Source organism: Leptonychotes weddellii, chromosome 12, assembly GCF_054177405.1.
Source record: "Leptonychotes weddellii isolate Sample4059 chromosome 12, ASM5417740v2, whole genome shotgun sequence".
NCBI lineage: Eukaryota > Metazoa > Chordata > Mammalia > Carnivora > Phocidae > Leptonychotes > Leptonychotes weddellii.
This window is the reverse complement of record NC_138380.1, coordinates 57094043-57118681: the sequence shown is the minus strand read 5'-3', so window position 1 is coordinate 57118681 and position 24639 is coordinate 57094043. Positions and strand designations below refer to the sequence as shown.

The 24639-nt window shown below is 36.2% G+C and overlaps 1 pseudogene; it reads left to right on the top strand.

The window, feature by feature from the left end:
- Positions 1 to 23385: 23385 nt before the first annotated feature.
- On the top strand, positions 23386 to 24039 carry LOC115940092 (centromere protein V pseudogene; annotated as a pseudogene).
- Positions 24040 to 24639: the final 600 nt, after the last annotated feature.

Here is a 24639-nt window from a genome sequence, read left to right as displayed (position 1 = left end):
CCTGGGTCAGAGTAAAGGACTTTACTCATGCTACAATAAGCAGCATGAACCTCATGTTCTCATGAATTCTTTCCCCACCCTCACCAAGTTCTATGAGGTGATGTGAAATGGCCCAGGTAGATGTGTATACAGTAGGTTTGTATCATAGTTGAGGAACCCTAACCTTAGGAAGCTCTCCATTGTATAAAGGAGGCTGCTAGCAAATTTGCCTAACCTTTACCTTGGTGGGAGACAGTACCTTTATTATCAAGACAGGTTAAGAAAAAGCCCACCTTCTTCCCCCTCAAAGAGAAACACTAGCTTTGTCTCATAAGGCAGTTTGTCATACACACATCCTTGAAAAGATAGTTGGAAACAAAATCTGTCAGTGTCTTTGCTCAAATGAGCAGGAATGCAAGACCCCCATGGAGAATCACCTCTCAACATTTATGTAACAACAGTAATAACAACAGTGTGATGTATTCTGAAAAAGAGTTATGAGTATGCTACATAGGAAGGCACAACCTAGCTGAGTCTGGGAAGGGAAGATACATTTTTTAACTTGATAGGAAGGGGAGAAAAATCAAGACAAAGGAACTTCATCAGCATGGAAAGCACCAACGGCTGCTCCAAGACTGCCCTGTAGTGTATGCAAAGCTTCACCTCTGTGACATTTGGCTTTGATGACAACTTTCTGCAGTCACGGGGGTGGGAGGGTGGAGAGGGCACATTTGCTTTGGAGGTAAAAACCAGGTCTTTGGTATACCACCTGGAGATCTATTCCCCTTAGTAATCCTAAGAATTTACACCACTTACAGTTTCTCTCATTAAAAAATATCCTTGTTGCCTTTATGTGATGAGTTTAAGGGAATGATTTCTCTAGGAGTTGGAGAATAGAAGAATAGCTTATTGGTTTTGATAGTTTACACCTCACTGCATGTAAATTATATGTGCATAACATTACGGTCTAGCCCACTAAATGAAATCATGGAGGCAGAATATTAGAACTATAGAGTTCTAAGAGTTATCTAGTTGAACTAAGCTAAACTATTTTTGAAAGATACACATATATCTAAATCAACAACAACAACAACAACAAAAAAAAGAGTTATCTAGTTGATTCCTTCCTTTTTTTTCCTTTCCTATTTCCTTTCTTCCTCAAGGACTTTAACTGCTCGCTGTGTTGTGTTCCATGCTGGGGGATACAAAAATGAAAGACAATGACTTCTTTCCTTAAGTTGCTGACAGAATCTTAGGAATGAAGAGACATGGTCCCCCAATTACAACAAACTAATGTAAATTCTAAGACAAAAGGAATAGCAACTACTGTGGTTAGGGAACCTGATCCAGATAAGGGTTTCACAAATGAAAATTCAGAGGAGATAATTCTTGAATTGGATCTGGAAGGACAGCCAGGAAGTATCTAGGGAAAGAACTGTGTAGAAAGGAGGTTAATCTCTCTATCAAGGGCTTTTTATGTCATGTTAAGGAGTCTGGATTTTATCCCAGTTGGTACCAGGAAACTTTTGGAGAATATTTATCAAGGAAGTGTTATGATCAGATTTACATTTTAGAATGATTGCTTTGGCAGCAATGTGGAGAATAGATTGAAAGAAGAAACACTGGGGACAGGGAAATCGATTAAGACACTGGTACAGTGACCTAGGCAAGAGACCTATGAGGCTCTGATGCATATCATTAACATACAGATTGAAAGGAGTGTCTGTATACTAGTAGTGAAATCAATGTAATTGGTAAAAAATGGGAAAAATTAAAAGGAGGAAGGATTCAAAGATGACTGAGGTTTGTTGTACCTGAGTAGATGGGTTGTTTTCAAACAAGATCTGAAGAAAGAAAGTTTGGCAACAGACTTGAGATGAATTCAGGTTTTGCTGTGCTGTGACTTAATCATCCTTGGATCATCCATAGAGAAATGATATCTGGACTTGGATATATCGATATGGAATGACTCTAAGCAGATATAAAGAAATTATTTCTTTCTATCACAGAAATGAAACTTGCCAAGAAAAGGATTGGCCTGAGAGGTATACTTAGGTCTTCTCAGGTATTTTGTGAGTCTGTACCTTTGCCTGGGCATGCATGGTCATTTTTGAATTTTCCCCATATATGCAGTTGCTTTAGAATGACCTAATATTTAATTTCTGGCCCCCCAAAGGGGAAAGATAAAAATGAAATGGGGGCAGGAGGAAGAGGGCTAGCCCTTTAAATCCCCGAGAAGTCACTTTAGCTCAGGAAGCAGGGTGTACCTTTCCCTATTATTTAGTATTTGGGTTTCTATCTCCTGTCTTCAGGGGTATGTTTATACTTTAAGGAGCTTGGATTTTATCATAACATCTTGTGGTTGGACTTTGGAGTGGGGTATCTAGTTTATACTCTCTTCTGTTCATTCTGGCTTCTGTTTGGGTTTTGGAAGTTGGCATCTGTCTACCACCATCTGCTGCTGATATCTGCATTCCTAGCATGGTTTCTGACTCTTTTTTGTCCACACTACCTCTGTTAACAATGTCCCTTTGTCAAAACCATGAGACCTTCTACCTTCTCTGAGTCATTGCTGTGCTCATCTTAGGTGCTCAGGAAACACTAGATGCTTTCCCATAGCCTGTGGCCATGGGCCACTTGGGAAGCTGCCTCAGTTCCTTTCCTCTGGGACCTTACCTGCTGCCATCATATTTTTTCTGGCTGTGGTACCATGTTGGTACCAGAAAGAACTGCGGATGCCTTGTGGTCTGCTTTCAAATCACTCTAAATATAAATGGAATTTCTATGTGCTCCCTGCTCTCAACACATTGGGCTGAGTGTGTGTGTGTGTGTGTGTGTGTATGTATGTGTATGTACGTGTGAAGTCCCTGTTCTGAAATTCACACCGGAAGTTTATCCCATTGTTCTTTTCTCCATTTGCTATTTGTTCCTTTAGCAAATCTCTTAGCTTTATCTCCTGTTGGTGGAAAAGTCAGCTCTTACATTAACTTGCATCCTTCCCTATGTTCTATTATTTATAATTTAAACATTAAGAACTTAGTTTTGGGGGTAAAAATGAAAAGAAAATGACAAAACTTCTTTATATGTGTTTCTAGTGACTGTGGCAATCAGAGGTCCTGCCTTTCAAATGTTTGTATTTGCTATAGATTTTTAAATCCAGGAATTTGACTGTTTATTCTTTTCTGTATTATTTCCATGATAAGAGTGAGTCTATAGAATTCTGCATCCTGGTTGATGGGAAAAGGTAAGCGGCACAAAGAAATGAGGAGAAAGACTCCATTAATTTATCAGAGTGAAAGCAAGAGATGATTGACCAATCTGTGGGAGGCCAGGAGAAGTTTCCAAACCAAGTTGGTAATGTTAGTTATAAGAAATTTATTATTTTTTATTTTTTCAAATTTTTATGTAAATTCTAGTTAGTTAACATACAGTGCAATGTTGGTTTCAGGAGTATAATTCAGTGATTCATCACTTACATACAACACCCAGTGCTCATCATATCAAATGCCCTCCTTAATATCCATCACCCATCTAGTGCATCCCCCACCCACCTCCCTCCATCAACCCTCAGTTTGTTCTCTGTCTTTAAGAGTCTCTTATGGTTTGTTTCCCTCTCTCTTTTTTCTTACCCCTCCTATATGTTCATCTGTTTTGTTTCTTAAATTTCACATATGAGTGAGATCATACGGTATTTGTCTTTCTTTGACTTATTTTGCTTAGCATAATACAGTCTGGCTCCATCCACACCATTGCAAATGGCAAGATTTCATACTTTTTTATGGCTGAGTATATTCCATTTTATATATGAAATGGAATATTCTTCTTTATCCATTCATCAGTTGATGGACATTTAGATTCTTTGCATAGTTTGACTATTGTTGATAATGCTGAATGCTGCTATGAACATTGGGGTGTATGTAGCCCTTCGAATCTGTATTTTTGTATCCTTTAGGTAAATACCTAGTAGTATTGATCCAATTGCTGGATCATTGAGTTCTATTTTCATATTTGATCATAGAGATCAAATAGTTCTATTTTCAACTTTCTGAGGAACTTCCATACTGTTTTGCAGAGTGGCTGCACCAGTTTGCATTTCCACCAACAGTGCAAGAGGGTTCCCCTTTCTCCACATCCTCGCCAACATCTGTTGTTTCCTCTATTGTTAATTTTAGCCATTCTGACTGTGTGAGGTGGTATCTCACTGTGGTTTTGATTTGCTACTTCCCTGATGATGAGTGATGTTGAGCTTCTTTTCATGTGTCTGTTAGCCATCTGGATGTCTTCTTTGGAAAAGTGTCTGTTCATGTCTTCTGCCCATTTCTTAACTGGATTATTTGTTTTTTGGGTGTTGAGTTTGATAAATTCTTTATAGATTTTGGATACTAACCCCTTTATCAGATATGTCATTTGCAAATATCTTCTCCCATTCCAGAGGCTGCCTTTTAGTCTAGTTATAAGAAATTTAGACTGGGGGGGGAATCCAAGATGAGAAGAGTGGTCTAAGTTTTCAAAAGGGGGCTGACAGGCCTGGCATGCATTTCAAAAGAGTGAGGTATAGAGTGAAATCTGGATAGGGCAGAGAGCCCTAGAATAGCACCATTGGGATGTGTTGACTTTAGCATAAGTGCTTATTATTCTCCACCCTGGTTTGAGCCCTGTTCTCCTCAGGGCAGCTGGGAAGGGGCTAGAGGAAGTGGGATACTTTTCAGAGCAGGGCCTCTAGGTGCTTATGGCTGAGAATTGCAGTTCAGGGAGAGAACTAGGATTTGAAGTGGTTCTTATAGTTTTAATATCTTAGTATCAAAGAAAATTTGAATTCCCTAAGCACATACTTGGTACAAAATGGGTCCCTGAATGACCTCCTATCTACAGGTCATTTTTTGTACCTGAATCACTATTTCCTAGTGTTCAGAACTCTGGGATGGTCACTGAGAATATTAGTACACTAAAAACAAACTATCCTAAATTAAAAGGTTACATGATGTAATTAGGAGCTGGCAAACAAAACATATTTTCTTACCCCATTGCTCAGGTTATAAACAGCTGATAAATATAAATTATTGGGAAAACCAGATTTACCATCTTCTCCTACTTTTGAGTCTCCCTTTTATCACCGGGCCCCCCAGATACCTATAAAGACCTCTCTGCTGCTCTGTCCTCCCTGGTTTACAAGTGATAAAAAAGAACAAAGATGTGGCACACATGTTGGAAAAGCTGTACCCAAACCTACCCCCTCTTGGGTGTGGGTATAAGTTTTCATCTGTTGTATCAGTATTTCTTAAATAGTACTTAGCTTATTTTTTATAACTTGAAGTTAAACGTCCTGTTGTTCACTCTCCCATTCTCTAATTTTTCACATGATATGAATTATGAGTTCTTGGGCAGGCTAGGATTAAAAAAAAACCACCACTGAGGATTAAAAAAAAACATAGTGTTTATGTCAAATTTTTTTGTAGTAATTGAAAATAAATTTTGGGTAATTTTAGTTAATGACAGTCTAAGTAGGTTCTTATATGCCCTGAGTAGGGCCATGATTGCTGAATACTTCATAAATATCTTTGCATATGATTCAGCCCTTTGAAGCAAATCGTAATCTCTATGCTGTAGAGGAGGGAGTTGCAACAGACATACCCACTTTAATTCCGTTTTACTATGAGTTATTTCTTCCCTTTCAGTCACTATGTTTATGTAACATGCTATCTCCTGACTACTTTCCCTGATACCCATAATCCATTTGTGATACTTAATCCTATTCAGAACCTTAAACATGCACTGGTTTTCCTAATTTCCTACATCTCACCAGGAATTATGCATTGTTCTTATTCTCCCTGTTTAGGTATATGTCCCATGTCAGCCCAGGGGTAGCTAACATTTCACACATGACCTGTTGATACTGATAACCTTGGAATTATCTTCCCCTCAAACTGGTGGCTAATGTAATGATTATTTTGATTTTTTTCCTTAAGCTATAGCAATGCAATTTATCTTCAGTATTGTCATTTTAAACATCTATTAATAATTTACAATTTGCTCTTCTTTTTGCACAAAATGCTATTAAATAACATTGAGTAATTAGTTATGTACACATGCCAAGAACTTTACAGACTTGTAAAATAGCAGGCCATTTCAAGGATTTCTGTCTTGGTAGAGACATTTATAAGGAAAAGGGGGAGAAATTCAAAAATAAATTTAGTTCAAGGTCAATGATAGGCAACTTAATTGGATGGGTTACTATTTTCTCCAAAGAGGTTTTAATCCAGTTAACATCCATCAGAAATGATTAAATAGTTCATAAGGTATACCACTTTTTTCCCTTGGGATGAGGTTTTTGTATTACATTACCAAAAAGATTCTCAGAGTAGATTTGGGACAGTTTTAGGTTAAAGTCCTCCTTTGACTCAGTCTTCAAAGATCTGTCTCAGTCAAAAAGCAAGTTTTCATTGCACATTTCTGCTAAGATCGTTCATTGGATTTTTTTGTCCAATCACTTTTACATTTTTATAAATGGCAAAAATTAGACATAGGCTTAATTTATGCAGTATATATGGAGTTCATGCTTACCAGGTCATCCACAGTGTTTCCTTATATACTGATATTCCTTTTCCTCTATAGTAGGAATATTTCCAAACAAAATCCTGTGGCAACTCAGAATCAGTATTAGCTAGTTTACATAGTCTGTGGACTAAAATTTTTATCTATTTTCTTTTCAACATGGCCTACATTATTTACCTAAGTCCAGTTAAAGTGTGATGAATAGTGCTCTTACTCTTTGATTAACAAAACTAGAGCTATTTCTTACTAAGGACAGAGAATTAACTTCTGTTCAGAGATTTTTTTTTTTTACATTTATTTATTTGTTTTTAGTACTCTCTGTACCCAGTGTAGGGCTTGAACTCATGACTCTGAGATCAAGAGTCACATGCTTGGGTTGCCTGGGTTGCTCAGTCAGTAAAGCGTCCGACCCTTGATTTCCATTCGGGTCATGATCTCACGTCTTGAGATTGAGCTCCACCTCGGCTCTGGGCTCAGTGTGGAGTCTGCTTGTCCCTCTCTCTGCTCCTACTCCCACTTGCATGCTCTCTCTCTCAAATAAATAACTAAATAAAATCTAAAAAAAAAAAAGAGAGAGAGACTCACGTGCTCTTCTGAGTGAGCCAGCCAGGTGCCCAACTTCTGTTGGGATTAAAAAAAAAAGAGATTAGGGGTACCTTAAGTGGCTGCCTTCAGCTCAGGTCATGATCCCAGGGTCCTGGGATTGAGCCCCACATCAGGCTCCCTGCTCAGCGGGGAGTCTGCTTCTCCTTCTCCCTCTGACTGCTGCTCTGCCTACTTGTGCGCTCTATCTCTCTGTCAAATAAATAAAAATCTTTAAAAAATAATAAATAAATAATAAATAAATAAATAAATAAGATTTAAAAAAATCCAGGCTACATTATTGTTCTAGAATTTCCTTTTCTCTTTTCCCCTGCATGCCCTCTCTTCTCATTCCCCTCCATATTCATGGTTTCCTTCCTCAACTTTATCTTCTCTTTTCTCTCCTCAATCCTCTACTTTCCACTTCCCTTCTCTTCTCTTTTTCCTTTAGTTTTTCTTACTTTTCCTCCCTCCCTATCTTCCTCCTCCCTCCCTCCTCCCTCTCTTCCCTCCCTCCCTCCTTCCTTCCTTCCTTCCTTCCTTCCTTCCTTCCTTCCTTCCTTCCTTCCTTGTCTTCCTTCAGTTGCTCTTGTCACCTTGTCTACTCTGAGGTCAAAGGACCAAAGAACAAGTGACTATTTTATTCTAGGATTACCTACTGTCCCTAAAAATGTAGGACTATTCTTATTTATTTATTTAGCCTCTGAGGACCCCAAATTCATCACTGTAACTGGCCTGCTAGGAGTGGTGATATATCCTGTAAGGCTGGAACCCTGTTAGTCAGAGTCAGTACCAGACCAAATGCCATACATGAAGTGCTTAATTCCTTCAGAGTGGGCTTGTCATACTTAATTAAATAAGCTTTACCTTCAAGTCTGACTTTTCTGGTACAGTTATGATTATAAATTAGGTTTACCTAATTATGTTGAAATTGTATAAATAGCCACATTGCCATGAGCAGTACAGGGAATCCGTAAAGGCACTGTACATAATATTTGACCTGTTTTACAAGTTTTACAGCAAGGCCAATCGACACATATGCTGTTTTTACAGAATCATCATAAATACTATTGGTGGTTTGAATATTTACTGATAGTTTGAGGTTAGAATAAGTAAACTTTATCTAACATTTAACAAAAACAATTACGCTTTTTTTTTTTTCTGAGCTCAACCCATTTTAAAATCACTTCTGATTTCTAAACATCAGAGGCATTATACTTAAATTCTTTTGAGAATCCAGTGGTTATATTTACAGTTCTCATAAGAATTCATAAACTCATAGCTTTTTGTGTGTGTGTGGATTCCATTGAATTCCTATATAGGCAATTGTATTATCTGTGAATAATGACAATTCTACTTTTTCCTTTCCAATGTAGATTTCTTTAATTTTTTGTTCTTGCCTTATTGCTCTGACTAAAACCTCTGGTATAATGTTGAATAGAAGGGATGAGAACAGACATCCCTGTCTTGTTCCTGATATTAAGGGGAAAAAATTCACCATTAAGGATAATGTTACCTATAGGTTTTTCACAAATTCCCTTTATCGGGCTGAAGACGTTTCCTTCTAAGTTTGTTGAGAAAGTTTTTATTGGGAAGAGATGTTGGATTTTGTCAAATGCTCTTCTTGCATCCATTGAGATATCATACGCTTTTTCTTTTCTAGTTGTTTAATATGGTAAATTACATTGATTTTCAAATGGTAAACCAATCTCACATTCCTGGAATAAACATTACTTATTCATGATTAAGTATTAATTTTTTGTTTCACTACATTTGGTTTACTAAAAATTTTTTTTGAATGCATCTATGTTCCTGAGAAATACTGATTTGTGATCTTCTTTACTTGTAATATCTTTGTCTAGTTTTAGTATCACAGTAGTGTTCTTTCTTTTAGAATAAATTGGGAAGTGTTCCCTCTTTTTCAGTTTTCTGGAAGAGTTTCTGAAAAATTGATATTTCTTTCTAGATATTTCATAGAATTCACCAGTGAAGCTACCTTGGCTTGGAGTTCTCTTTGTCAGAAGATTTTTTAACTAAAAATTTAATTTCATTAATATGTAGAGGGATATCCAGGTTATATATTTCTTTTTCAGTGAGCTTTGGTAGTTTGTGACTTTCAAGACATTCTGAGTTGTTAAATTTATTTAATTTATTGGTTTTCCATTGTGGGGAAACCCTATCAGAGTAGTTGGCTGGGACAATTGTGGGGTTCACCTCATTTATTTTCCATCTCTCAAGGGTAATTGCCTTTTGCTGCCTGATATCCAATGTCTTAAAAATCCTTCATATATTTTGTATGCCTTTTGTTTTTTTCAGACAAGAGAGAAAATCCAGTCCTTCTTTCTCCATTTGGGCTAGAAGCAGAGGTCGTAATCCAGGTATTTTAAAATTAAAATTTTAAATAAAATAAAAAATTTCTTAGAAGTCAATTTGTTGGGAGTCATTGTGTCAGCCATGTTCATGAACTTAAGTATATTTTCATTTATTCTCAGGGGTTATATACTTACTAAATTATATTCATATTAACAATACTTTCACTGAATGAGATTAATTGGGTTGATCTTCTCTTTTTCATTTAACTAAGAAAATATAGAGCATATCTATCATAACTCACTATTGCTAGTATCCCTCCTTTCCAAGGCCAATTCTCTCTTACAAGAAGAGGGGATCTGTGCTTCAAGAGAGTACCAGAAATGATTTGAACATAAGAAACACCTGGTCATTTTATTATTTGGAATTTGGGGCCTTATCCTGGATCGACAACGAAATTGTTGGATAAAAATCACAGTTCCAAAGAACAAGAAATAACCACAGTATTGGCTGTGTTATTAACCAGAATGGCAATACATTATAACTACCAAAGGAAGGTTAGCATTATAGAAGCAAAAAATCCCTTATTTTCTATTTGTTTGCTTATAATTATTTACAATTATGAAATATGCCAATAATTATTTACAGTTACAATATGAATTTATTGAATGTCAAATTCAATAAACCTTTTTAACAATACACATATACAGTGGTTAGGCAAAAATCCTGATATCTGGGTAGAATATGAAGAAAACAAAAATATTTTTGTGCAGCCTTCTATTTAAAACAGATTATACACTGAAAGACCAATTTTCTTTGTGAACCACCAGTGCTCAATTTCTCTATTATACATAGCTTCTTTTAAATTTAATCTTACTGGGCGCCTGGGTGGCTCAGTCGGTTAAGCATCGGCCTTCGGCTTAGGTCATGATCCCAGGGTCCTGGGATCGAGCCCTGCATCGGGCTCCCTGCTCAATGGGGAGCCTGCTTCTCCCTCTCCTTCTGCCCCTCCCCACTGCTTACTAACAAATAAGACTACATAAGTAAAAAATTTGTGGTAACTATCCTATTGCTAGGGTCCCTACTTGCCAAGTACTACATCCTTTGTTGCAAGAAGTTTCTATTTATTTTAATTACTTAAACATTTATAAGCTTTAGGTCTTAAAGTTAATTGAGTCCGAAGTCTTAAAGTTAATTAAGGGTTTTATAATTACAATTTAAGTTGACATTAAAGAACAATAAATCTACTTGATATTAAACACTTATCCCTAAAATTTTACTCAGATAATACAAATAAGGTAATTGTGGAGTTAGGTAATTTTTAGCATTGCTTGAAGTTTTATAACAACAAGATTTAAGATGTTCATTATTTTAATTCAACATGGTTTTATATCCATATTTACATCTTTGTAATCTTAAAATCTCAGTATAATTAGTGATTACTTATCTGATCAATACGACAAATACAAGTTGTTGCCAAATAATTAGGTTCCCTGTCAGAAAATAAATTAGAGTCATAGATAAATGAAAATGTCATTTGCATTCTATCCTGCACTGTAATAATATTTCATTTGTACATGTATTACCATAATTAGGAGTATTAATGTAATTTTGTATAACTTATTTATTTATTTATTTATTCATTTGGCTCCACACACAGCATGGGGCCCAATACAGGGCTTGAGCTCACCACCCTGAGGTTAAGACCTGAGCTGAGATCAAGATTCTAATGCTTAACAGACTGAGCCACTCAGGCACCCCTATAGAACATTTATTTATAAGATATTTATCAATAATTAAAACATTTATATACTAATATTTTTATTTTTATTTTTATTTATTTATTTTAAAGATTTTATTTATTTATTTGACAGAGAAAGACACAGCGAGAGAGGGAACACAAACGGGGAGTGAGAGAGGGAGAAGCAGACTCCCTGCCGAGCAGGGAGCCCGATGCGGGGCTCAATCCCGGGACTCCATGATCATGTCCTGAGCCGAAGGCAGTCGCTTAACCAACTGAGCCACCCAGGCGCCCTATATACTAATATTTTTAAAAATTTCTTTTAAAAATGACAAAAACTCAATACAAAAATGTTTCTTAAGGATGACCTGATGACTAACTGTTTATCTTTTATTTTTTTTATCATAGTCACCAGGATCCTAACCATTAATAAAATTCTGTCATTTCCTTTTCAGAGATTTTTGTCCCTTTCTGTTAAGGGGAGCATAATTATTTTTAGAGCCAATCATGAAAAACTTTCCTGCAACACAATTAATGTATAAGTCATTTTTTTATTTAGGTATTCATTTTTTCAATGATCCATTTCTTTGCAAATATAAAGGTGAATTAAATGGGTTAGACACTTACTGGGGATTTTGAAATGAATTTGGACTAATTTGGGCATCCCAATTGCTACATTTCTCAAACTAACACTTACTTTTTGCAGATTTCTGTTGTCTCCTAGGATGTTATGTTGGCAATGTTCTTTTTTATTTTTATTTTTTTTACAATGTTCTGATGTACCTTGAATCTCATCCAAAGTGGCTCTTTAACAATTGAACTTTTGCTTTTCACTAAGCTTTGAATTTCAGAATTTAGCCTTAAAAAGTAGCAGCCAAGATGTTCCTATCTTTATGTTAGGATATGTGATACCAGAATGTTGTAAAAATAACTAGTGGAAGCAGACTTAGTAATTTGGTACTGGCTCTTCAGAGTTTTATATACAATTTTATATTTTGGTTCATAAAAGACAATTTAGGTTCTTTATTTTGAAGAGTAATTTTAAATTGATTTTATTTATTTAATCTTTATATTTTAAAATTATTTCAGGAAAGTTTAAAATTATTTCAGGAAAGGTTGTAAGGATTGTACAAAAAACTCCATGTGAATTACCCTCATATAGATACTGCAAATGTTAACATTTTAATCACATTTGCTTTGCAATTTTCTATCTAAATATACACCTAAGTATTATAAGTATTTGAGAATAAGTTGCAGACCTATAACTCTTTATAGCATCATAAACACTTCAGTGTAAATTTCTTATTAAGGGACACATTTTGTTATGTAACCATTGCACAATTATCAAAATCAGGAAGTTAACACCAGTATAATACTATTATCTAATCCAAAGACCTCATTCAAATTTCAGTAATTGTCTCATTAATATCCTTTAGAGCACTTGAGAGCACTGGATCCAATCTAGAAACACATGTTGCATTTAGATGTCATGTCTTTTTAGTTTCCTTGAGTCTGCAACAGTTCCTAAATCATTCTTTTCCTTTCATCTCCTTGATATTTTTGAGGAGTGCAGTTCATTTATTTTAGTAAAATCTTTCTCAGATTAGGATTATCTGAGATTTCATCTTGATTAAATTTGAACTGTACCATTTTGACAAGAATATCACAAAAATGATATTATGTTCTTCTCAGTGCATATATCAGGAGGCACATGACATTTGTTTTTCCCATTGCTGGTGAAGTACCTTTGATCACTTGGTTAAGATCATGTTTGCCAGGTTTCTCTTTCCTGTAACTAAAATGTCTTCATGGAGATGTACCTTAAGACCTTGTCAATACTCCTCATCAAGCTTACACCCACTAGTTTGAGTATTTATTGATGATATTTGCCAGGAGGAATTATTAGTAGGTGGTTGTCAAATGGTAATTTGTCCAATTCCAGTATTCCTTTTTCATTTATTACTTGGTCTACTACTGTAAGTTAGAACAGTCTTCTTTCCCTCGGTTTATTAATATAAATTAATGGACTCATGGACTCTTATTTAATGGGACATAATCCATTACTATGGTTATTTATTTTGACGCTGAAATTGTTCCTTATTTTGCCAGTTGGAAACTTTGTGCCCTTTTGCCATGTTCCCATCCTTCTTTAAGCACTGCCTTACAAAGCAATCAAATAGTATTTAAGAGGACTTCATACTGGAGACTTGTGTTGTCTTTTTGAGAATATGTTACCTCCATCTTCTAGAGCAGACACTGACTTCAAGAAATTTTGTCACTGTTTGATTTGAAGCTTCTCTAAAGTGGTTTGTTGTAGTCATATTAAAAGAGACCTTCAGTGTTCATTATGATAGATTAAAAATGGTTCTAGAGTCTCTGCAGGCCCTTCCATCAAGCTCTGTGACTTGCCTTGACCAACAGGATGTGGCAATTTCTACTTTCACCTTCTTGAATTTTGCCCTGAGATCACCATGTAAGAAAGCTAGTCTAGCCTACTGGAAGATGAAAGGCTACCTAGAGGAAAATCAAAGCTCCCTGTGAGAACCAGGACCAAGTGTCTGACATGTGAGTGAGGCCATCATGGATGTTCTAGCACAGATGACCCTCCAACTGAATTGGCTGCATGAAAGAGCTCAGGCAAAAGCAGCAAAACATTTGGTCAAACCACAGTATTGTAAAGAATAATAAATCTTTTAAAAAATCTTTTAAATATTGGAATTGTTTGTTATTCAGCAATAGTTAATGTACCATTGTAAATTCAAATGATCTCTAATAATTTACATGTTCTTAAGTATCTTAGAGCTTTTCTCTATAATGCATAAATAGATAAGAATTCCTCTTGAGTCCCCTTGGCTGGAAGGCCTATTTGTTTTGAATTAGATAACCCCATGGTCACATAAATGATAAACCCTGTAACCAGTGACATTTTTCATGGAATACTGTTTTTACTTGAAGGAAAAATTCAGGTTATTCAGACTTGGGTAGTTGGCAGACACTTCTCTGAAAATGAATGAAGCAAGTTTGTCACTTCAAGAAAAACATCTGAGGGGTGCCTGGCTGGCTCAGTCAGTAGAGCACGTGACTCTTGATCTTAAGTTTATGACTTCAAGCCACACGTTGGGTATAGGGATTACTTAAAAGTAAAAGTCTGAAAAAAAAAAAAAAAGAAAAACCTCTGATAGTATTTGTTGCCAATGATAAAATTTCAAGTAAAAATTTTGAATTTTGGAAAACTTGTATCTGCCACTAGGAACCTTATAGCTTAATAATTTCTTTTGAGATTGGTGATGATACTGATGAAAATGATTTTTTTTTGTTTTTATTTTATAATGAAATTTGTTAGCATTTAGAAGGTCTGCATAACTCAGTGAATGCACATTGTCTGAATGACAAATACATGATATTACAAAATCACATATGTGTCAGAAAGATCCGTTTAGGCAAAGTAGAAAAATGGATTTTAATGTAATGATGTATAAGAATTTCATTCATATAATATCAGGTTCCATATAACAACTATCCTTTTAAAATCTACCACTTGTAGAGTTTTAGTGTCAAAGAAGAATATTCACAATTATCTGGAAGGTTATTAAAGAATTCTCCCCTTTCCAACTATTTATCTGTGTAGTTCAGATTTTTTTTATTACTTAAACCAAAACAATGTATTGCAATAGATTGCACATAGAAGCAGGTATAAGAATGTGGCTTATCTTCCATTAAATTTGACAATAAAGAGTTTTGCAAGAAAGTAAAACAATGCTAGTCTTCTCATTGAATATGTTTTTGTTATGGAAAATTTTAGTTCTTTTTCATAAAATATGCTATTTATGCTAATATGAAATTGTTTTATTTATAAAATAATAAATATTTACAACTTTTCTTAGTTTTTATTTACAGTATGTTAAAAATAAGTGGGTAAAGCTCCTATAAAAAAAAGCTGTCTGGAATCTTCCATTCTTTTTAAGAGTATAAAGGAACCCTGAGACCAAAAGTTTGAGAACCACTGCTCTCAGCAAATGGGCAGCTATATATTAAAAGATTTTCAGAGAATATCACTGACCATAAACACAAGGGCCTTAGAAGCAGCTTCCTAGATACACAAGCAAACATGTAGAGAATCCTGAATGAAATATAATATTCTAGTCAAAAGACAGAAACATGTCCAAAAACAAACCCTGCAAGGAGAAGACAATATATGATCACGAATTCCTCACACATCCCTAGAATTCCTCAACATAGAGCATTTACCAAAACCTTAAGGCACCATTTCTAGTTCCCCTGTCTGAGGGAATCTAATATCCCCTACATGCCAAATCACATGCTCTCACTCTGGAGGAAGTCACTGATAGGACCCAAGTTACAGACCCAAATTACCTTTCCAAGCTCTTACCTTGGATGGCAAGATGTTTCAAAAGCAATCATCTTTTAAAATGACTGAGTAATAGACCTCCAGATATGCCAATGCTCTAATCCCTGAAATCTATGAATATGCTGTTATGTTACGGCAAAAGGGACCTTGCAGATGTAATTAAGTTCACAGATTTAAAGGAGACATTATCTTGGATAGCTGGGTGATAGAATCTGTGAGCCTGTAAAAGTAGAGACTTCCTCTGGCTGGAGATGGAAGAGATGGGGCTGAAAGGAAAGTCAGAGGGATTTGAAGTGTGAGAAGGACCTGATGCATTGTTGCTGGTTTGAAGATGGAGGGGGCACACATGACAAGGGAAGGAGGCAGATTTAAAGGGCCCAGGGAGGCTAGCTGACAGTTAACAAAGAAAAGGTTGTCTCAGTCCTATAACCATGCGAGCTGAATTTGTTCAACAACCTGAAGGAGTTTGGAAGATTCATCCCCAGAGCCTCCAGAATGGAACACAGCTCAGGTGACATCTTGGTTTCATTCTATGGGACTCTAAGCAGAGGAACCAACTAAGCCACACAGTACCTGACTTCTGACTTAGAGAATCATGAAATAATAGATAGGTGTTGTTTCAAGATGCTAATTTGTGGTAATTCATTATCATAGCAATAGAAAACAAATATAGCAGTCATTGGACTTTGATATGCAAACACTCTAAAAATGAGCCCAATTTTTCATGCCCCAGCAACAACTTCCAGTAGAAGCTCAGGTACCAGAAGGTTGGGGCAACAGAAAGGATCTCACCAGTGTGCTTGTAGTGTTCTTTAATCCCTTTAACTCTGGTAGGTCCTTTTGAGAAAAGCTAATCTTGATGGGTTTTCCAAAACTGTTATAAATACTTTTGATGATAGTTATGAGCTTGTGTCAACATTTTATTACAGTTTTGCTACAATTGAAAAGATCTCAGCGCCTGGGTGGCTCAGTTGGTTAAGCGACTGCCTTCGGCTCAGGTCATGATCCCAGGGTCCTGGGATTGAGTCCCGCATCGGGCTCCCTGCTCTGCGTGGAGCCTGCTTCTCCCTCTCCCACTCCCCCTGCTTGTGTTCCCTCTCTCGCTGTCTCTCTCTCTGTCAAATAAATAAATAAAATCTTTAAAAAAAAATAAAAAAAAATAAAAGATCTCTAGCAAGCAATTCAGAGATTTATCTCAGTAGTGATATTTATAGGAAAAAAAAGGATGGTTCGATAATCATTGAAGGATCAGACAGAAAGGGAAATGAATATCCAGTTAAAGGTCAACTGACAGTCAACTGGAATGTATATATTCCAGAAAGAAACTATGAATTATATTGCACTGAATGTTCTGTCCAAGTCAAGGGTGGGATGGTTTTTTCTTTTGCAATGCTCTTTCTTCTCTTCTTTACTGAATTAACTTCTACTCACATTTCATATCTTGTATCATGTATTACTTCTTCACAGACACCTACCATGACCTTTCTAACTCCTAGTTCCCTATTATGCACTCATAATGTACTTCATGCCTCCAAAACTCTTCTTACACAGGCAATTTTACATTTGTTTTGTTGATTAAACAGTTCCTCTTTCACTTATTGGACTTGAAACTTTTGACAGGCAGGGGCTGTGACTATTCTTGTTCATTAGTAGGTCCTTGGTGCTTAGTAGTGCTGGCCATATGAAAAGGGCTCATTACATATTTTTAAATGAATAAATGAGTGCTATACCATTTAAATGTGGTGAAATATATGAATATCCTTAATAGGAATATTGAGCTTCTTTTTTTCTTTCACAGTTATTTACCATCACTCGTGAAGACCAGTGAGATTTACAGTATGAATGTTTGAAAACGATTGCTCTAGTTCACTGTGTTAAAAAGAAATGTCGGTCTGATTTAGATAAACTTTGTTCTGATGAGAAACTGGCCCATTTTATAGTTAGAGAAAATTTGGCCTTTAGCAAGTTTACTAAAATCAAATAGAAAATCGGAAGTGAGATTATATTCTTACATTTTTCATCTATTACTTTAATAAACAGAAAAGCACCCTTAGGAAAAGAAAATAACTTTTTACATTGCCAAGTAGCAACTGCAGGATGCTAATAGGAATGGGAGTATATTTATAAACAGAAAATTTAGTTTTCTTGATTATAAATAGGATAATATACCTGGTGTTCTACAAAGCTCATATATGCAGGGAGGATTTTGTCAGGTCTTTGTTTTAGTGGTTTTCTATTCAGGATATGAAATACTGAATCCACCATGCCTCCTCCCTTTCTTCTCCACTCCATTCTGTTGGTCACCTATTTATTCTTTTAGTGAATAGCTATAAAATATCATGGTGCTTAGAAAAATCTCTTTGTAAATGTTTTTCTTGGTTTCTTTAGCAAGGAGCCAAAAATATCATGTGTTTCTGTTTTGGGAGTGTAACAAAAAGAGCTTCTGAAAAATACGGATGGTGAAGCTGAGATAGGATGACAATATTTTTTAGAAACACACTTTTATAGAACCAGATGGTCTAGTATATTCTCAAACAAATATGTCACCTATAATTTGATGAATACCTTCCAAAGGAAAATAATTTTTTCAGTAGATAACAGATGGTATCAGTCAAAACCATATCGAGACACTTTAAGAAAAACTTGATGGCTCAAGTGATTTAACCAACAGGATTTTCTTCAATGTACCAAGCATGTTTTAGGGTCTAAAATTTGTCATCTGCAAATAACTCAGCCTCATTTCCAAGGTTTACTCCATGGAGAATTGAATGCAACCTGTTTTATATGCTAGCTATAAAAATGATGAAAATTCCAAAGTTGTTTTCTGGCTCTGTTTTTGAAGTATCTATTATATTATGCTAAAAGAAAAAAGTACATATTTAAGTGTCTTAACAGTATAAACAGTTTATACTCATATATAAACATATTTTAATAGAACTGAACTACATTTTACCTATGGGGGTGTAACATGGTGTTAATAGTGAACTTTTGGTAGTGCTTTTCTTAAAACTGTAGAGAGATGAGCATAACAGAAAAAAGTTCTGAAGCTGCAGATATAAATTATTAAGGAATACCTAGAATATAAGTCATTGATTTTGCCCTGGTTTTGGCAAATGATACCATAACAGGGCCGTGATTCAGAAACCCAACATACTGGTACATTGATAGTAAGATCTTGATTTATATACAAACATGGGAGATAGGAGGTACAGTGAAAATTTGAATGTTGTCTTTCTTCATGCCTCATATCCATATATGAACTAAGGTGGCACCATGTAGTTTATCACTTTGCCTGTGATATATTTGTGAGTAAAAGGGACACTGCTTGTAGTTACTAAGTGATTGTAAATATAAACTGGGACTGTCCAGTGAAAATTGTGATATATATTCATCCCAAGTGTACACAACTAGTGCTGTGATAAATGAGTCTACTGCTTTCTAACTGGTATGTTCTGGAGAGTGGCCACATTCTTGGCCACCTTAGACATGGTTAGGTGGGTAATGCTAATGATTGTGTATTATCTAGAGTATCATTACTATTTCCAGACCTTTTTCAACATTATAGGCAAAAGACTTGTTTTTGAGACCATTTGCAATTCTGTTTCTTAACATGGATCTCAATTAAACATATGTGTGTTTGTTTAAGTGTAATAAGATTGACATTATGCTTGCAAATATGATGTACTAGATCATGGGAAGGCAACAGTTTCACCATGACAAATTTTAAGAAGAAGATTTATTGCAAAATTATGTTTTTTAAAAATTAGATTTTTATATCTGTAAGGAGAATAGATGAACTGAAATTCCAGAGAGGAAAAACCGTATTTCTAGATGAGTTCATGATTGCCAATCATTTTCTTCTCTGGGGGCATTTCCTTATTTGGTACAGGAAGATGGGCCTTAGTCTAAAGAGAGGGTAATCTTGCTGAGGGAAAAGCTGGAACTTTTGAAAATTGAGATATAATTTGACATATAACATTATGCTAAGTTTAAGGTGTACAACATATTAATTTGATACATTTATATCGCAATGTTTGCCATTGTAGTATTAGTTAAACGTCTCTGTTGTGCCACATAATTATGATTTCTTCCAGTGGTAGGAACAATTAAGATCTAGTTTCTTAGTGAACTTAATGTTTATACTATAGTTTTGGGGTTTTTTTGTCTATAATCACTGTACTGTGTATTAGATTATTAGATACTAGTATATACCCTTAAATAACATCTCTCCTATTTTCCCATCTCCAGCCCCTAGTAATTACCATTCCTTTGTTTTTTGAGTTTGGTTCTTCTTCTTCTCCTCCTCCTCCTCCTCTATATTCTTTTTACGATTTATTTATTTATTCCAGAGAGAGAGAGAGAGAGAGAGCATGAGTGGGAGGGGCAGAGGGAGAGGGAGAGAATCCCAAGCAGACTCCACACTAAGCATGGAGCCCCACATGGGGCTCAATCTCACGACCCTGAGATCATGACCTGAGCCAAAATCAAGAGTTGGGTGCTCAACTGACTGCATCACCCAGGATCCCCAGAGTTTGCTGCTTCTTTTTATTCTTTTTCAAGTTTGGTTCTTTTGGCAATTGTAAACAATAGTATGATTGGTTGAATTCAGATTAGACCCAAAAGTGTAGCTCCTTTTTTCCATAAAACATAGTCCCAGGGACTGGGTCAAGGCTTCTAAAACACAGAGAAAATTTCTTGCAGTTTCCTCTTGTGTAAAACACAGTCCAGCTAGAGCAAGGAGGCTTGACATGGTCAGTCTCCACATCAAAATAACATATCACTAGGGGCGCCTGGGTGGCTCAGTCAGTTAAGCATCTGCCTTTGGCTCAGGTCATGATCCAAGGGTCCTGGGATCGAGCCCCACATCGGGCTCCCTGCTCGGCGGGAAGCCTGCTTTTCCCTCTCCCACTCCCCCTGCTTGTGTTCCCTCTCTCACTGTGTCTCTCTCTGTCAAATAAATAAATAAAATTAAAAAAAAAATAACATATCACTATCTTTAATATGTATTTGAAATAGTGTGGAGCAGGAAACTATAGAGCTAAGCTTAAAATCTATAAGGGACAGAACAGAATCTCCTGTGGTTTTTCAGGACTAAATAGACAAAGACCTGCCAGAATGTACAGGAAAAGTCCAGAACGTCCATGCCCAAGAAACATTTTTGAACAAATGGTGGACTGCATTTTACTAAAACTGAAACCTAGATCTAACTCAGTTAAATCCCTGATTGGATTTAGGTAGCTAACTTTTTAACTTATTTGCCAAAGAGGGGGAAAGAATAGCCTTCCTTTGGGGAAAATAACATCATCAGCAAGTGGTGCAAACATATATGTATATTTTTTGGCATATTGTCAAGCATACAATAAAAGTTATGAGAATATGACAAGATACGATAGTATGATCAGTGAGCAAGAGCAAAAATAGGCAATAAAAGCAGATTCCCCCAAATAATCCAAGAATTGGATATAGCTAACAAAGACTTTAAAAGAATTATTTTAAATGTTCAGAAATAGAGGAAAAGATGAACAAAAATGATTGAAAAGATGGAATTTTTTTTCATTTTTTGGCATTTTTATTGAGGTGTAATTGTAAGTGTACAATTAAGTGGGTTTTTTTTTTTTAGTAATTTTATAGAGTTATACAACTATCACTACAATTTAGTTACCCTTCACATTCCCTCAAGCTTATTGCAGTCCCTTGTCTCCTCCCACCTCCTGCCCCACTCTGTTTTCCTCAAGAATGAGAATTTTAATTTAGAATTAGAAGTTATAAAAGAGAATAAAATTGACATTTTGTAGTAAAAATATAATATCCGAAAATAAGAATAGTTTGGTGGCTTAACACCAAACTGGATATAGCGGAAGGCAGTGTTAGTGAACTTGAAGACACACCAATAGAAACTCAACCAGAGAGCAAAAATAAGGAAAAGAATAAATCAAGGTACCAGGGACACAAGACACAAGGAAAAGTTCCAATATGCTTATGGTTGGGGTTCCAGACGGAGAGTTGAGAGAGAATTGGGCAGAATCAATATTTGTAGAGATAATACCTGGGAACTTTCCAAAATTGGGAGAAGATATCAACACACAGGTATAAGAGGGGCTCCTGGGTGGCTTAGTCAGTTGAGCATCTGACTGTTTGTTTTGGCTCAGGTCATGATCTCATGGGTTGTGAGATCAGGCCTGCATAGGCCTCCACACTCGGAAGGGAGTCTGCTTGAAGATTCTCTCTCTTTTCCCCTCCTCCCATTCATGCTCTGTCCCTCTCTCTCTCTTAAATAAATAAATCTTTAAAAATAAAACACACAGGTACAAGAGACTCAGTGAACTCTAATCAAGGTAAGTACAAAGATATCTGTATCTAGGTACATGATATTAAACAGCTGAAAGCCAATGTATAATAAAAAGCTTAAAATCAGCCAGAAGCAAAAGAAACACACATTATCTTTAAACTAGCATCAGTAAGGTAATCACTGACTTTTTGGTAGAAACTATGGAATCTATAAAAAGTAGAATGACATCTTTTTTTTTTTTTTAAGATTTTATTTATTTATTTGAGAGAGAGAATGAGAGACAGAGAGCACGAGAGGGAAGAGGGCAGAGGGAGAAGCAGACCCCGTGCTGAGCAGGGAGCCCAATGCGGGACTCGATCCCGGGACTCCAGGATCATGACCTGAGCCGAAGGCAGTCGCTTAACCAACTGAGCCACCCAGGCGCCCTAGAATGACATCTTTAAAGAGCTGAAAGGAAAATAATGACCAATACAGAATTTTATACACAGTAAAAATATTCTTGAAAGATAAAGGTGCTAGATGCTATACAGTATCTTGGATTATATCCTAGGATGGAAGAAGAACATTAGTGGAAAATATGGTGAGATATGAATAAAATCTGTAGTCTAGTTAATAGTAGTGTTAGTGTTCTATTTATTTATTTGTTTGTTTAGTAGTGTCAGTGTTTTAGTTTTGAAGCGTGCCATGGTTATGTCACATGGTAACATTAGGGGGAATCTGGGTGAAGACTGTAAGGAAACAGTACTATCCTTACAACATTTATATAAATCTAAAATCATTCAAAAATTTTTAAAAAGTATACAAAAATAAAGAAGTTCTCAGACAAAATCTGAGAGTATTTGTCACCAGTAGAAACAGCCTATACAATATGCTAAAGGAAATTCTTCACACTAAAGGATAGTGATTCCAGATGGATGCATAAAATTGCAGGAAGAAATAAATGGCAATGGAAAATGTAAATACAGGAGTAAATATGGAAAGATATTGGTGTTTAAAACAACAATAATCATATCTTTGTGGTTTATAATATATGGAAATGTAAAATATATGACTATAATGGCATAAATGTCAAGAAACATGTAAGGGGAGTTAAACTGTTGTCAGGTTATTGCATTATTTGGAAGTGATAAAAGTACTAATGTTAGGATGACTGTATGGAGGCAAAGATGAATATTGTAATCTCTAGGGAAACTTCTAAAAAGTAATAAAAATGTAAACAAACAAGCTAAAAGAAGAAAAAAAGGAAGTAAAAAAAATGGTTAATTCTAAAGGAGGCAGGGAAAGATGAGAAAAGGAACAAAGACCAGATGAAGCAAAGAGAAAAAATTATTGAGATGTTGTTAAATGCAACAACATTAGTTATTACATATACATGGATTAAGCACTCAAAAGGCAAATGGATTAAAAACAGAATCCAAGTATATGCTCTGTAAAGAGATCCATTGTAAATATAGATTTAGATTGAAAATAAAAGAATAAAAGTAAAAAAAAAAAAAGGATAAGAAAAATGGCCTGGGTCCTCTGGGGCCCCACAGCTGCCATCTTGGCCCCACGGCACTCCACATGCCAGGCTTGGGGGGCAGGAGCCCAGCAGAAGTTATCACTGTGGCAGGAGGCAGCCCTGGGCACATGCAGCTGGAGCTGGCACCGATCACGGTGCTGCCCCCTCCACCGTCACAGCTGCAGCCAACCCCAGCCACCCCCATGCCCTCAGGGGACATGTTGGACCTGGGCGACCAGCGGGAGCACGGGCAGATGTTCCAGAGTGTCATCTTCCAGGGCACAACAAAGCTGCCACTGGGCACCTTCTAATACCGGAGCCTGGTGAAACACACAAAGCTGCTGTGGAGCTTTGAAGTTTGGGCCTCAGCGGATGTGTAAATCTTTGACCGTACCTGCAGCATTTGGGAGAAGAAGCTGAATAGACAATTCATTGTTCTGGCTTCTCTCTTCAAGCTCCTGAAGGGGGGCTAACCACTAACACATTCAACAGGCACAAAGCACAACACCCCTGTAAGAGATGTGATGTTCAGAGCCTTTACGCTCTCTGCTCAAACCCTGGAGGCTCCAGGATTGCCCCCACACTGCCTGGATGAGGATGCTGCGAGGGATGTGGTCTATGAGGAATTCAATGCCATCTATTGGGAGAAAGTCAGGAAGGAGCACAAGACCATCAAGAACGTGTCTAAAAGTGAACTCCCACTTCTCCCTTCCTGAACAGGAGGAATGATTGGGACCAATAGCTTTGCTGTCCCTGCTGCCCCTTGGTGGGGCTCAGGAATGTCGCTGACACAGACTGCTGGTTCTCTTGGCCTCTGGCCATCTTGATCTCTGCAGACTGCTCCAGCTACCAGTTTCTCTATGCAGCACTTTGTCTTTCTTCAGCCTAGGTTTTGATGTAGTCTAGTTGACATTCTCCTTTCTTTTCCCAACTTTTGTATGATCTTTTAGAAAAATAAATATTTTTAACATTAAAACAAAAGAAAGGGATGTAAGAAGACATATCATATAGACAATAACACAAAGACATTTAATGTGGCTATAATAATATCAGGCAAAGAAGACTACTGCAAGAAATTTTGAAAGATATAAAAGAGTATTTCATAATGAAAAAGGGTCAATTAAACACGAAGCCCAAATAATCCTAAACCTGTATGTATTTAATAACATAGCTTGAAAATATATGTATAAACATTGACAGAATTAATTGTGATTGTGCATTTGTCTGTTTCTCATTTTAATCTTGTCATTTATATTCTAGATCTTGATCTTGGTAGTGATTGCATTTAACATTTGTGCACTGTATATGTTATACCT